At 38.3% G+C, this 15,069-nt stretch overlaps 1 protein-coding gene across 4 annotated transcripts in view; it reads left to right on the top strand.

The window, feature by feature from the left end:
- LOC149179092 (uncharacterized) overlaps positions 1-15,069 on the top strand; it is a 395,456-nt gene that overhangs the window by 335,571 nt on the left and 44,816 nt on the right. The window lies entirely within an intron of this gene.

Raw genomic sequence — 15,069 nt, 5'->3', positions numbered from 1 at the left:
AACTTGAGGCTGACTTGAGGACAGTAGGCCGACTTGTCTATTTCTTCATCATTTTGCTGCTTGAAGGATGTCGTTGCAAGGAGGAGACTTTGACTTTGCTTGGAGGTATTCCTTTTGACTCTAATACAATTATATACATGGTGTAACATGCCCTTAAGGTCTTCAATATTTTCTTTTGACTCCTTGACTCACCTATAGCACTTAACATGTGCTAGACCTATTTCAATGAGCAAGAAACTCATTGACATATATTATAAAATAATATTTCTTTTCTTGAATAAGTACAAATATCAAAAGTACATTTATGAAGACCGAACCTAGTTACATTTCCTTCAACACTTCAAGGACAAGGACAGGATCCTTGCTTCAATAAGAGGGAACTTGCCTTATATCTTTGGAGATGATGATAATGTCTTCTTGCCTTCAAGATACTTCGACTTCTCTTGATCAGAAATGCTTCTAGGATTTCAACTCTCTCCAAGATGATGTGATCATCAACTTTAAAGTACTTCAAGCTACCTTGCTTTGTAGATAACTTGATGAGGGTTTTTGAGGTCTTTTGAAGATGACTATAGGATCAAAAGTTCTTTCTGTTGTAGACTGCTTCTTAGATTTAGGGTTTGATTTTTCAATGTAGATCTTGATCTTTTGCTTAATAACCTTCAACTTGCTTTAATGCCTTACTTGAAACTTGATCCTTGAATGTCTCTTTGATTAGATGCCCTTCCTTTGACTTCAACACCTTAGCTTTGATTCCATGTTGAGAAATCTAGGGAATTAGCATTAGGTGATTTCTCTTTTATTAGTGACTGCTTGTGAATGCTTTTTACTTCTTTATATTAAGATCTTATTCTTATTAGAATATTAGTGTTCTTCTTCATCAAACAGTAACCAATGCATGAATATAAATAGACAAGAGACACAACATGTAGGCTATGAGCTAGGGCCAAAACCTCTCACTCTTTGAGAGGAAAACCTGCACAAATTCTTCTTCTAGAGATTCCAATTGACGAATACCAAGACCAAGACCCTTGACCTATTAGCCACTCCAAGACCAAGACACAAGCTCTCAAGACAGTCAACCTTCTTCTCAACTCTTCTTCCATCTCGACCTTCTTTGATCCATAGCACACAAACTGAGATCATCTTTGTCATAGCAACGAACTGTCATGTCACTGTCTCCATACATATGAACTTCAGAGATACATCTAACTGTCTCTTATTCTGTGGTCCGAATTCTGGGAGAGATCCGAACTTCATCTTTTACTGTGATCACCCTTGAGACATATCCTTGCAACCTTCATTATCCGAATTCATTTCAGTACTGGAGATCTAAACTTCTGTTTAGCCTATCCGAGAACTTCAGAGAAATATGTTCTTGTTGTCCCTAGACAGATCCTCGCTTTCCCTTAGATGTCTCTTCAACCTCTGTCCGAACTTACTTCCATACTATGGTGTATACAAACTTATTACTGTCTCCAAGAATCTCAGAAATCCGAACTTTGTTTCTGTGAAGTCTCAGAGATATATATCCGAATTTCACTCTACTGTTACCCATCTGAAAACCACAAAGATATACTAAGTTCTGTTCCTAAGTCTCCTCGCTGTCCTTACTCATCCAAATTCTGAACTGTGACTTGACATCCAAACTTCTTCACTGTAATTGACCACTGAAACTACAGAGGAAATCAAATTTTTGTGTCTTGCTAATGCAGAGACCCTGCCCACCTATTTATAGTGGTTTATCCATCATATTAAGTCGACCTATACTTATGAATAGGCGTGTCTCCATAAAGGGAAGCCGCCATGAAGAGAGAGTTGTGTTCTTGTCGTTGGAGGGATATATAGACTTATATACAATTGACACATGCTCAAGAAGAGCTCTTCATACATGACATTGACTCTTTGACTCAAATGATAAATCCTAAGGCTCTCAATGGGAGCCAACTAGATAAAAACTCTTGCTCATAAAACCCATGAAGCAAGACATAACAAAAATAATTTTATTCTTTTCTTTTCATCATTTACAAAGATCATAATTACATGTCATTATGACGACTGAACCTTGTTACATTTTTAAAACATAACACACATGAATTTGGTATTGTTTCGACTTGAAATAAGAGGAGCAAACAAAGGTAGTACTGTGTGTACATATTCTGGAATTACGTTTATACATAATTATTGTATCTCTAGGCATTGGTATCTACCGGAGTAATAATTTTGCAATACCATAGGTTCACTGTAACAACAATTCACGACTAAGGTTTTCATTGTTTGAGCACAGTAGACACATTACTCATCAATCTTATTGCTGAGTAGCATTAATGCATCTGTACATTCTACAATGACATGATCAACTCATATATATATACTCAATTTGAACTTCCTATATTAGTTGAGCCAACTTGTGGAGATTTTCTAACTTACAGTAGCTACAAGCATCAAGCGGTGAAAGCATTTGATATTTGTAACCGAGTTACCCCTGTTTCAGTTTTGAGAAGAAATATTGAAATCTTCTATACTATAATAGAAAGCTTTGAGTAGCAAAACAAAGATTATGTTGAAGACATGTCAGTAGGCAAAGATCTTGGATCTCTCATGGTCCTCCTGGAAGTTTGAAGACCTGAAGCTATCGTAAAAGTCGAGGATAGAACCCTATGCAGTGAAGATTCTTTGTTACCTCATAATTAAATGTGGCATCAGTTCTGTATTGTGTGGCTCTACTCTATGTATGGCATCTCAGCATATACAGTTCAACATCATTCATGGTCTCTTTACAGTCCAACATTATGTATAATGTTGACACCTAATCAGAGGGATTGAGTGTACAATTGTAATTAATGTAAATAAATAATAGATAAGATAGAGAGTCATCGAGAGATGAACCGAACAATCACTCCCTCTTGTGTATAATAATGAACAACTTGAATGAATGATATGAGTTTTGATTTGAGGAGTTACCTCCTGGTCTAACATGGTATCAGAGCAGGCGCCATTTTTTGGCTTCCTTTTAATTTGTAACTCCTATTCTGTTTTGCCTTTGTTTTGCATCTGAAATCTCATTCATTGTTGTCGCGTCGAATGGTGCATTAAAGCTGAAGGAGAGCTTTCGTTCACTTATCGTTTAATACATCGTCGAAGGTGCTGTAATGACTTGTATTTCCTCCTGCTTTGAGTATGGTATATATACCCTTTCGCATTGAAAAACCATATATCCTTTTTTGTATTCACATATATCCTTTTCTGTATTCCCTTGAGCCGGATCTCAAGTATTATAAACCCATATATATAAATCGTTGGGTCCGCTTTTTAATTGCATATCACAAATCTCTTGCCCCGATCAATACCGCTGCATGTTTGCGATGTGATCATATCCTTCATTAAACCCGCTCGGACACAGTTCCCAAGGTTTCACTTTATCTGGCTCGTTCTCCACCGTTGATCTCAACCTCCAGATCCGACGGCTGACATTGATTTCGGAGGGGACCACTTGCACGACGGTTACCCACCCGAAAAGTGCCTTTTAATCTCCACCGTTGATCGTAACCTCCAAATCTGACGGTTTATAGCGATTTCGGGTGCATTAATTGCACGAGAGTTACCCGCCTGAAATGAGTGGTTTTTCTCTCTCCTCTAGTCGCTACGTGTCAATCGCTTAGTGGAATCAGGCTTTCCCTTCTCAATACCACTTACCGTTTTTTATACACCCGAAATCCCGCTTGTAACCCGAAATCCACCTTTAGCCATGGTTATCGCCCTGACTTGTTTTGCTTGCGATAACCGTTGATCGCTTACCATCGACGACCCTCCTCCGTTCATCTCCTCCACTCATCTCCTCCGTTCATCTCATTCGCTCATCTCCACTGCTCATCTCCGTCGTTCATCTTTTAACACCGTTCATCTCTTAAATGTCAAACTCTAGTATACGAGTGAAAGAAGGTGATACCAGGTTGAACGCTATTGGTATAAGTTCCAGTGTTGAAAATATCGATATCGGCAAAATATCGGCGAGGGTCCAGAAAATATCTTATCCACAATATCGGCGAAAATATCGGCAAATATCGGCAAGCATAAAAAAAGCATAATATATTCGTTTTTTTCATATTTTTAAACATATAAAGCAATAACAACATGAAATAAACACATTGGCACATAAATATGAAGAAAGCACTGATATATATGATGTCAAATAGAAATGATACATCAAAGGCGATACCAAATCCTGCTAATCCCTGATAATTGTCCATTCAAGGACTCAAATGTGGAGAACCAATACAAAATAACATCACATATATAAAAGTATCTCATCATCATGAGTTATATGTAGCATAAAAAATAAAACTAGCAGCTATCTATTTGAAATCATTGCCCTCTCCCCCTTTTATAGGAAAACATGATGGGTTGTTTGCCAGGCTTGCCCCTAGTAGTAGAAGGCCCTGACTCTGCCTTTGCACCTAATGTCAAATAATGAGTGCTAGGTATGGGGCTATTCTCTCCTATATCTATAGTAGATGGTGTTGATGTTGATGCTCCCACAGTGTCCTCCTCCTCCTCCTCCTGCTTCTCCTCCAAGTGTTGCTGCTCCTCCGAGTCCTCCTCCTCTTGCTGCCCCTGTTCTAATGGATCATCTGCCACTGGCTCTAACCATGAAGGTGACTCCTCCAAGATGGGCTCCTCAGACTCCACCCTCCACTGAGACAATACATCAATATTGTCTAAGGAAATGGCATCTGGATCCATTGGTGATTCTATTTGCCTCACTCGAAGTCGGATGTTGTAATGCACATATACTAAATCATTGAGGCGTGCGAACTCCAACCTGTAAGAGTGTCAAAAAAACTAATGAGTCTTGACTCTTGACTCTTGACACTTGAAAGTTGAAGGTCATAAATTAAAAATTAAAAATTACAATAAGTGTAATTGCTCAACTGAAGGCTGGAGCTCAAAGTTATACCTGTTGCGCTTTTTTACGTGTATTTTCTCAAATACACTCCAATTGCACTCACACCCTGAAGAGCTACATGTTTGACTCAAGATTCGTATGGCCAATTTCTGCAAATTTGGTGCCCTTGCACCATAGCTTCGCCACCAAATATCTACAACAAAATAATGAAATAAAAAATTCAAAAACTTAAAACATAATTAAACTTTCAAATAAAAGTTACATAATTGAATTTAAAAAAAATAGAATTATAAGTAAGGAAATTATAAATTGAAAATTCTAATTTCTAATGAGTGATGACTTGACACTTACATGGCATGAAGAGGGTCTTTTCCCTAATAGCATCATCAAAGCCAAATAGGCCAACACAATCTCGATAATACTGTATCTCGCGATTGATTTTGTTACGAAGCTCAAGATTAGGTACCATCCTCTGAATACAGGAATGGAGCCTTTCTATCACCTCGCCATCAAAATCAAAGCCGCATTTATATAAAAATGCGGGGTTGAAGAAGAGTGCTGCTGCATGAATGGGTCGATGAAGCATCCCTGTCCACTGACTATCAATCACATCCCATAACATCATCTGCCTATCAAGGCCAATAAAACCCTTGTCTGCATAATAAGAACGAATGGCCTCCTTGGCCCTATCCATGCCCTCATACAAATAAGCCATTGCAAGCTTCTCCCCATCCACCAATCTGAGAACCTTTACTATAGGTTCACTAACTGTGCATGCTTCTTCTACTCCACACCAAAACGTCTCAGAGTACACCATTTTTGCAATGGCTTTCCCGTCCTGTCTCCTGTTGTATCTACAATTACGCCAATCATCAGACGCAAACATTTGCTTCAACTCGAACTGACATCGAAGCAAAGACTGAAGAGTAATAAATTTTGTGGCAAAACGTGTGATCGCAGGACGCCGCAACTCCTTGTTTCTAGTGAACCTCCTCATGAGGCTAAGAACAAAAGCATGGTTATAAATAAACTTGGGGATGCTCCTAGCCATATCAACCGCCTCCTTGATGAAGGAGAGTTTCCCCATATCCTCAAGCAACAAATCGAGACAATGTGCTGCGCACGGAGTCCAGAACAATGTGGGATGCCTCTCCAGAGGCATCTTGCCGACAGACACATAATTAGCTGCATTGTCTGTTATGACTTGCACCACATTTTGCACACCAATCTCCCGAATGAACCCATCTAACAACTCACATATCGTTGTTGCATCTTTGATATGTTTTGATGCATCCAACGATTTAATAAACATGGTACCTTTAGGACAATGTACCAAGAAATTTAGAAGGGTCTTACCCTTCCTATCTGACCAACCATCAGACATCACTGTGCATCCAGTAACTTCCCATGTCTTTTTCAACTCCACCAATCTAGAGTTGATGTCCTGCTTTTCTGCTTGAAGAATTGGCCCCCGCAACTCCTCATATGTGGCACTTTTGTACCCTGGGCCCACAACAGCGATAGCATCACACATTAGCTGCCAAAATGGATTGATTTTGGTGATGCTGAGAGGTAAGTCGCTCTAGAAAATACACCTTCCTGACTCTATCTGCTTCTTGCTTCCCCTTTTTTTAACAAGTGATTTCATGCCAGGTGGTGCTCCAAGTCCTGTTCGTGGAACAAAAAATGATGACCTCGCATTAGCAGTAGTAGGTGATGATGTGCTAGCTGTGGAGCCCCTCCCACTACCCTCAACATCAAAATCAAGAGAAGATATCCCGAAAGATCTACCTGCACGTTCAACTTTGTTTCTTTCTGCCTCTTCCTTCTTTCTGTCTTTTTCATCAATTGCCTTAAGAGCTTTTTGTATAAGCTCCAGACTAGAAACTGTACAAATCCCAACATCATTTCCATTGAGTCTAGCAAGATGGTATTTCAGTCGTGTAACCCCACCTGTCATCTTGGTCCCACACAATTTGCATGTAAGATATGCACAATTTGTCTCACCATTAGGGTTCCCATACTCCCAAAATGGGTCCAAGGCTTTTGGCATATTTGTATTTTGTAGTGAGCTAACTCAAACCTAGGGCACCAAAAAAAAATGGAATTAGTAACTTAATAAGTAATAACCACATCATTTTACAAAACAATTTTTTTGCTACATTATTTGCAATTTTGCAATGTGAATTGAAAATTCAATGAAAAACCATAAATGACAATAAGAGGGTGTATTTGAAAGTTTAAAAAAAAATGCAGTTTGCTCTCAAATATCAGAGAAATCTGTAAGGGAAACACCAAGTAGATAATCATGGCTACATGAATAAACAACACTGTCAATAAGAGGAGGAATACGTTTCACTTCGAAGGCATTACACAACATCCAATATTGAGCACATCATTTCATAAATTCATACATAGAAATAGGCAAACGGTAAACCTACCTCACTGTTCACATTGCACAATAAGAAACTAATTTCTAAGATGAAGAAATTTTATAGAGATGAACCCCTAATATATAATAAATAGCCTCTGCAGCTATGAACTCAAAAAAAATGGAGTTTGCTCTCCAAATATGGAGAAAACTTGAAAAGTTAAAAACTTAAAACCCTTGCATTTGCTCATGGGCATGAAAATCTTTTCAAATGGAAAAAAAAAGCAAAATGATTGTAGGCAAATAGGCAAGCAAGAACAATCCTAAAACTAACAAAAAATTCATTAACATAGGGGTTTATTTGAACATACCTGTTAATGGAAGAAATGAAATTGTCTCACTATTCTTGAAGCTTAGATCAATGAAATCTTCGTTGTTGGTGGCGATAATAGCTATGCAACGCTCAAACCCTCCTTGGCAGCAAGCACATTGCTCTCCCCTTCTCCAACAATCAGAAATGAAAATGATTGATAAAAAACCAAATCCAGAATTTTATAACCCGCGGGGATTTTTTTTACTGTCTCCTGGCGATATATTGGATCGTCGCGCGATATTTTGCCGAAATATTGGTGATATTTCGTAAATATCGTGATATTTCGGGAGTCAAAAATATCGCGATATTTTCTTAGCGATATTTCGGCTTGCCGAAAATATCGCAATATTTATGAATATCGCCGATATTTCGGCGATATTATCAACACTAGGTATAACGATATGCATTCAATCATATCTATTGTGGGAATAGTTCTCACTGGCAAGGAGAATTATCCTGAATGGTCACGGAAAATCCAACACACTCTCATTTTTAATGAGCTATGGAAAGGAGTGTGTATTGGAGAAGGAGACGAAGCGCCAATCCAGCCTACCTCAGACAACGAGCTCGCCATTTGGGAAAATAAGAACAGCAAAGCCTATGCATTGATTGCAGCATCTGTAAGTGAAGAGGTGAGTCGACACATTTCACCATTTTCAAATGCATTCAAAGCCTTACAAAAGCTAAGGGAACTCTATGACTCACACTCTGCACTTGAAATTGTTCAACTCATGATTAAACTCTTCACCCTTGAATTACAAAATAATGATCCTCTTGCTCTTGCATTCGAAGTAAAATCTATAATGTATGATATCAAAGTCACTAAGGTTGAATTGGATATTCCTCTGATCGCTTTTCTCAAGGCTTTTTATCCTACTTACTCCAATTATCTTGAGTCATTGCAAGCAAATGGAAATCTTAAAGATATTACCTTTGACTCCCTCGTGAAAAAAATTGTTGAAAGAGAGATAGCTTTTGGAAAGAAGACAACCCCTAAATCTTCTGAAGAGGTTGTGTGCCTTGCTCATAAAGAAAAGAATCTTGCCCAAGATTCTTCCAGAGGAAGAGGTGGTCGAAGAGGAAGAGGAAGATATTTCAGAGGCGGGGGGGAAGACACTCTCAAGGAGAAAAGTCAGATTTGCATTGCATACGCTGCAAAAGAAATGGATCACATGATGCCTCCACATGCAAGTTACCTTGGGACAAAATTGAGCAGCAAAGAAACCAACCCAAAGGTAAAACTAATGACACAGACAAAGGTAAAGCACCTGAATCCGCTCATTATGTTGTGGCACAATGTAATATTGGAGTAAATGAAGACTTATTTAATGTTTCACTTGCTTCTTCGAAAAATGATTGGTTGCTTGATTCAGGAGCAACTTGCCACATGACTCATAGAAAATATTTTTTTGAAGAATTTACTAACAATGTTGATGGAGCAGTATACTTTGCAGACCAATCAAAACTCAAGCCATTAGGGCTTGGCACAATCAGGCTTAAATTGCCTGGTCTTCTAGACTTTCTTCTGCATCATGTTCTATATCTCCCATAGTTGAGGAGAAACTTGTTGTCCTTGGTCCACATCCGCCAGCAAGGTCACTCCATTCATATGTTTGATGGCAAGCTTGAGGTGAGAAAAGCATCTGACCACTCACTTGTCATGACAGGGATAGAAGAAGAAAGGCTTCTCAAGCTACAGGGTACCTCTGCTCGTGCACAACATTTCTCATACAATTCTCATTATGAAGAAGGTACACTTCCATCAAGTTTATTATGGCATGCTAGATTTGGACATTTGAACTATGACAGCCTCCGCTTGTTGAAGAAAAATGGTGTTACTGGTTTGCCTACAATTCCTAGGAAGCTTAAGCAATGTGATGCTTGCATTCTAGGAAAGCATAGCAAACAGTCCTTTCATGATTCACACTCCAGAGCACATAGAAAACTTGAACTCATTCATTCATATTTATGTGGTCCAATGCCTGTTCCTTCTGCAAATGGAAATAAATATATGATAACATTTATTGATGACAACACCGGAATGTGTTGGGTTTATTTATTGAAGAACAAATCTTATGCTTTTCAAACATTCAAGAACTTTCATACATGGATTGAAAATGATGCATAATCTCATATTGGCTCTATTCGCACTGATAATGGAAAAGAATACACTTCAAATGAATTTGAAAACTATCTTCGCCAACATGGGATCAAACATCAAACAACCGTGCCTTATAATCCCCAACAGAATGGTGTAGCTGAAAGAATGAATAGGACAATCTTAAATATGGTACGCTCCATGCTGTTCTTCAAAAATGTAAAAATGATGTTTTGGGTTGATGCAGTTCTATGTGCTGTATACATAAAGAATACATGTCCATCTAATGCTATCAGAAACAAGACTCCTTATGAAATGTGGTATGGGTACATTCCTTCGGTAAAGCATCTCAAGGTCATTGGTTCCACCTGTTATGCCTTAATACCAAAGGTACATAGAAACAAACTTGGTGCAAGAAGTCGTAAGTGTATCTTCCTGGGGTATTCAAACACCTCCAAAGCATACCGTCTCTATGATGAAGTCAACAAAAAGTTTGTTGTATCTAGAAATGTAATCTTTCTTGAATCATCCAAAACTGACAATGTTGTTGAAATGCAACTTGATCGCTTGGATAGATTCACAAATGCAAAATCATTTCAAGAATTTGATAATCAGATTCCATCTTGAAGGGGGGATTCCTATACTAGATCAATCTGTGGAATCTTTTTCTAAAGCACATGAAACTCCAACAATGGATGATACTTGGAGTGATGTGATTGACATAATTGGGAGACTCAATCTTGATTCAATCCCAACTCAATCAACGGAGCAGCCTGGACCATCTGAGAAAGGTCCCCCTAAGTGCCTGACAAAGACACTTGAAAGAGTTCATCCTGATGAGGTTGGAAAGACAAGAACTAGAAATTCAAACCGGAAAAATGGAGGTAATGTAGATGACTCTGATTCACTTGTTGATATGGATGTTTCTTATGATTATGAATTCAATTTGTCTATAGATTTTGAACCAAATTCCTTCAAAGAAGTTGCTTCTCATGATGAATGGAGAGAAGAAATACAAAAGGAGTATGATGCCCTGATAAAGAATGGCACTTGGAAGCTGGTTGATCCTCCATTGGGAACTAAACCAATTGGCTGCAAGTGGGTCTAAAAGAACAAGTATAAAGGTGATGGCTCACTTGACAAGCACAAAGCTAGGCTTGTGGCGAAAGGTTTTGCATAGAAGGAAGGGGTCGATTATGAGGAAACTTTTGCCCCCACAGCAAAATGGGCTACCATCCGAACACTCTTTGCCCTAGCAGCTCAGAACGGTTGGAAAGTCCATCAAATGGATGTAAAAACTGCTTTCTTGAATAGATATCTAAAAGAAAATGTTATTATGTCCCAGCTTGAAGGATTTGTTGTGAAAGGACATGAACATAAAGTATGCAAACTTGTGAAATCCTTGTATGGCCTCAAACAAGCACCACGAGCTTGGTATGAAAAACTGACTGAGCATCTTCTGAAACTCAATTTCAAACATTATGATCTTGATGATGCAACTTTGTTTGTCAAGAAAGTTGGCAAAACAGTTGTATATCTTGTGGTATATGTAGATAATCTTTTGATGATAGGGAACAATGAAAGCTACATTGCATCCATAAAGAAGGAATTGAAGAAAGGTTTTGAAATGACTGATTTGGGCTATGTTCATTACTATCTTGGTATTGAAGTAACTCAACATCCGAAGTCCATATTCCTTTCTCAAAAGAAGTACACTGGAGATCTGTTGAACAGGTTTGGCATGACTGAATGCAATCTTCTAACTACTCCAATGGAACAAAACTTAAAACTCACATCCATTGAAGGAAAAGAATTTGAGGATGCAACAAAGTATAGACAACTTGTAGGAAGTCTCAACTACTTAACTACTACCAGACCAAACATTTCATTTGCTATTGGAATCCTTTCCAGATTTATGCAAAAGCCTTGTGAGGGACATTGGTCTGCTGCAAAAAGAGTTCTAAAGTACTTAAAGGGAACTCAAGACTTAGGAATCAAGTATACACAGGTGGGCGACTTCAGCTTGATTGGATACTTTGATTCAGACTTCGATGGAGACAAAGAAATTGGGGTATCTACTTTAGGTTATGTTATGAGTCTTGGATCAGGAGCTGTCTCCTGGAGATCACGCAAAAAATCAGTTCTAGCAGATTCCACAACAGAGGCAGAATATGTGGCAACAGCTGAGGCAACAAAATAAATTGTGTGGCTCAGGAAAATTCTTGAATATTTGCAGGTAAAACAAGTACAATCGACTCCACTTATGATTGACAATACCTCTGCAATAAAGTTGGCCAATAACCCAAAGTTCCATGATCGAACAAAACACATCAATACTAAATATCATCTGATTCGACATCATGTTGAGGCCAAAACAATCCATCTCCGCCATTGTTCCACTAATGAGAAAATCGCAGACATCTTCACCAAAGCACTTGGAAGAGAAAAGCTTGAAAGATTTAGAATGATGCTTGAACTCGCCAACATCCCTTCAGATTAGGGGGGGGGAATGTTGACACCTAATCAGAGGGATTGGGTGTACAACTGTAATTAATGTAAATAAATAATGGAGAAGATAGAGAGTCATTGGGAGATGAACTGAACAGTCACTCCCTCTTGTATGTAATAATGAACAACCTGAATGAATGATATGAGTTTTGATTTGAGGAGTTACCTCCTGGTCTGACATATAATATTGTTACAATCCAGTAGCAGTGATGATATGTTGTGGCTCCTGTCAATTGATGACAGTGTTATAGTTTTGTTCACAAACGAAGTTGTGAACAAGACAAATGGATAGCTTATCTTTTGAAAAGTTATCTACTATGAATAAGCTACAAGGATCTTCTAGTAAAAGAAATTGCAACACCTTTGATACGGGGTCTGTAATATTCCTAGTGGAAAATTAGCAGTGATAATCAAATACATGCAACACATTCAACACAATAAATTTCACACAAAATCAGATAACCAGAAATGCTCCAGAAGCACGCCAAAATGGGCCAATTTTATTAAGTAGTTGTGGGAGTACAATATGAATTGGAAGGAGTGCACCTGGGCTTGGTTAAAGCAAGATACAAGCCCTAGGTGAATGAATATCAACTACCCAATTGATGTAGAAACTCTCCCCACCAAATGTTTGTGTTGGCCCTTGAGGAAGTGCACTGCTGGCTGAAAGAAATCTCTATTTGACCCCTCAAATCTGCCCAGAAAATCTTGCAAAATTATTTCTGAACTCCTTGCAAAAAACCCAGAAATGGTTTGGCCCATCTCCAAGCCAAAACTAAGCCCACCAAGTGATGTAGATTCCTCAGCTAACTAGTAATTCACCCTACTATAAGAATGAGGATTTCAAGCTCAAATATTGCCCAAAAAATTCTATAAAATTAGTCGGAGACTCCTCTTAATAAACCCAGAAAGTGATTGGGCTGAATCCAACATGCCTCAGTGACCCCAAGAAATGTGTATGGTTCTAACTAGCTAGAAAAACACTCCGTAGAAAGAATTCTGTTCTAGAAGGCCAATCAATGACTGGAAAAATCTCCTCCAACCCTGCAAATCACTCCTCAAAGCCTCTTTATTTCTCCTTAGTCCGAACTCCCCAAATTTCCCTGTCAAAATTTCTACACAGTAGTTGTCCAGAAACCCTTGAAATAGATAAATTTGGTTCTCCAAAATGCAGCACTCTCAGCCTTGCAAATCACCAAGGAAAAACTCGCCCTCCCTATGGATAAATCTCTGCAAAGTCTCTGGCCAAATCTCCACTGTTTGCAAGCTTCTCTCAACCCCTTCGAATTTCCTTCTGTACCCTAAGAGAAGCATGCTCCAGCTGGAAATGGTTTTCAATGTAGCTCCTAGAGAAGTCTTGAGATGGACTCCTTCTTACTCCCCTAGGGTGACACTTCAAGTTCACCAAAGGTAGAGGTGGAATTCCCCCTCGGAAAGTTCCTTGTGCTAAACAACATGGTTGTCTTGGCTAAGCAACTCAAAAGAACTAATGTTCAAATTGTAAAATGACCAAAGATAATCCACAAAATGAGTCCATCCTCCTCCTATAATTTCTCCTCATGGCTCTAGACTCCTTTTTTTAATATTATTTTATTGGTGGGGCCATTTTCCACTAAGTCACTTTTGCCACCATTTAATAAAATAATAATTTGCCGCTATTATTCGATAAAATAATACTAGCCACCTTTCTCCAATAATATTTGCCCATTTTTAGTTAATATTACTAAAATTGGGAAAATTTCCTTAGTGACTCCCTTGCTCACAAAATCGGGGATATTACAACCAGTGTTGTTAAAATCGCGATTTTTTCGCAGTGCCGATTTTATCGCGATTTTTATCCATAAAAATCGGCAAATTTTTTTAATCGCGAGTTTTTCAAAAAATCGCGATTTTTACCCAAAAAATCGCAGGGGCACGGGGCAGCGGCTTTTTATATGCGAAAATCGATTTTTTCTATGTCATTTTGCTGTTTGCGCGCGGAGGAGGAGGAGAAGAGGTGAGGGAGAGGAGCTGGAGGGTTTCCGTCGAATTTGGGAGCGAATCCAAGTGGTTTTAGGAGAAATCCAAGACAAGATCACCAATTTGTCCATAAAAGAGGTATGTAGATTAATTTTTTTTGGTTTTGCTTCTATAAAAACTTTGTTTTTCATTGTTTTTAAAGAATTTTTTGAAATTTTTCATTGATTTGGGATGGGTTATTTGTTATGACTATGAGAACCAATTTTTTATTTTTATTTTCTCATTTTTTTTAAACATTGTTTATTTTTTTTGAATTTTCATTGTTTTTTGGCATTTGGTTGGGTAACTTGGGTTTAGAAATTGGGATTTTGGAAATAATTAACTTGTAATTTTGTAAATGCTAAATTGTAATTTGTATTTTGTAATCCTAAATTCCTATTTCCTAATCCTTATTTTTCCATAGGTTTGCAAATTCAAAAACAAACATGCCAAGGAAATTGGATCCTTTCTGGGAATATGGTGACCCTAAAACTCCGAATGATAGACAAAACTTGTATTGCAAGTTGTGTGGAAAGGAAATATTCGGGGGGGTGTACAAGTTGAAGTTCCACCTTGCACAAATCCCTGGACATGATGTGGGGCCCTGTCTAAATACAAATGCTGAAATTATCCAAAAAGCCATGAGAGCATTGGGAGAATTAGAGCACACTAGAGAGGCCAAAGAAGAACTCAAAAGGCAACTAAAAAGGTCAGTTGAAGGAAGTGGGCCAAGTGGCACTGGTTCTACTGCAGCGTCAGTCAATCCGGTAGCTGCATCATCATATTTTGTTCCTCGAACCACACCTGGTTCACAA

The sequence above is a fragment of the Pinus tabuliformis genome, chromosome 4_1 (genome assembly GCF_031772625.1).
Source record: "Pinus tabuliformis cultivar Carrire ecotype Pingquan chromosome 4_1, CPIR1, whole genome shotgun sequence".
NCBI lineage: Eukaryota > Viridiplantae > Streptophyta > Pinopsida > Pinales > Pinaceae > Pinus > Pinus tabuliformis.
Note: the sequence above shows the minus strand (reverse complement) of the source record. Positions and strands in the feature narration are given on the sequence as shown.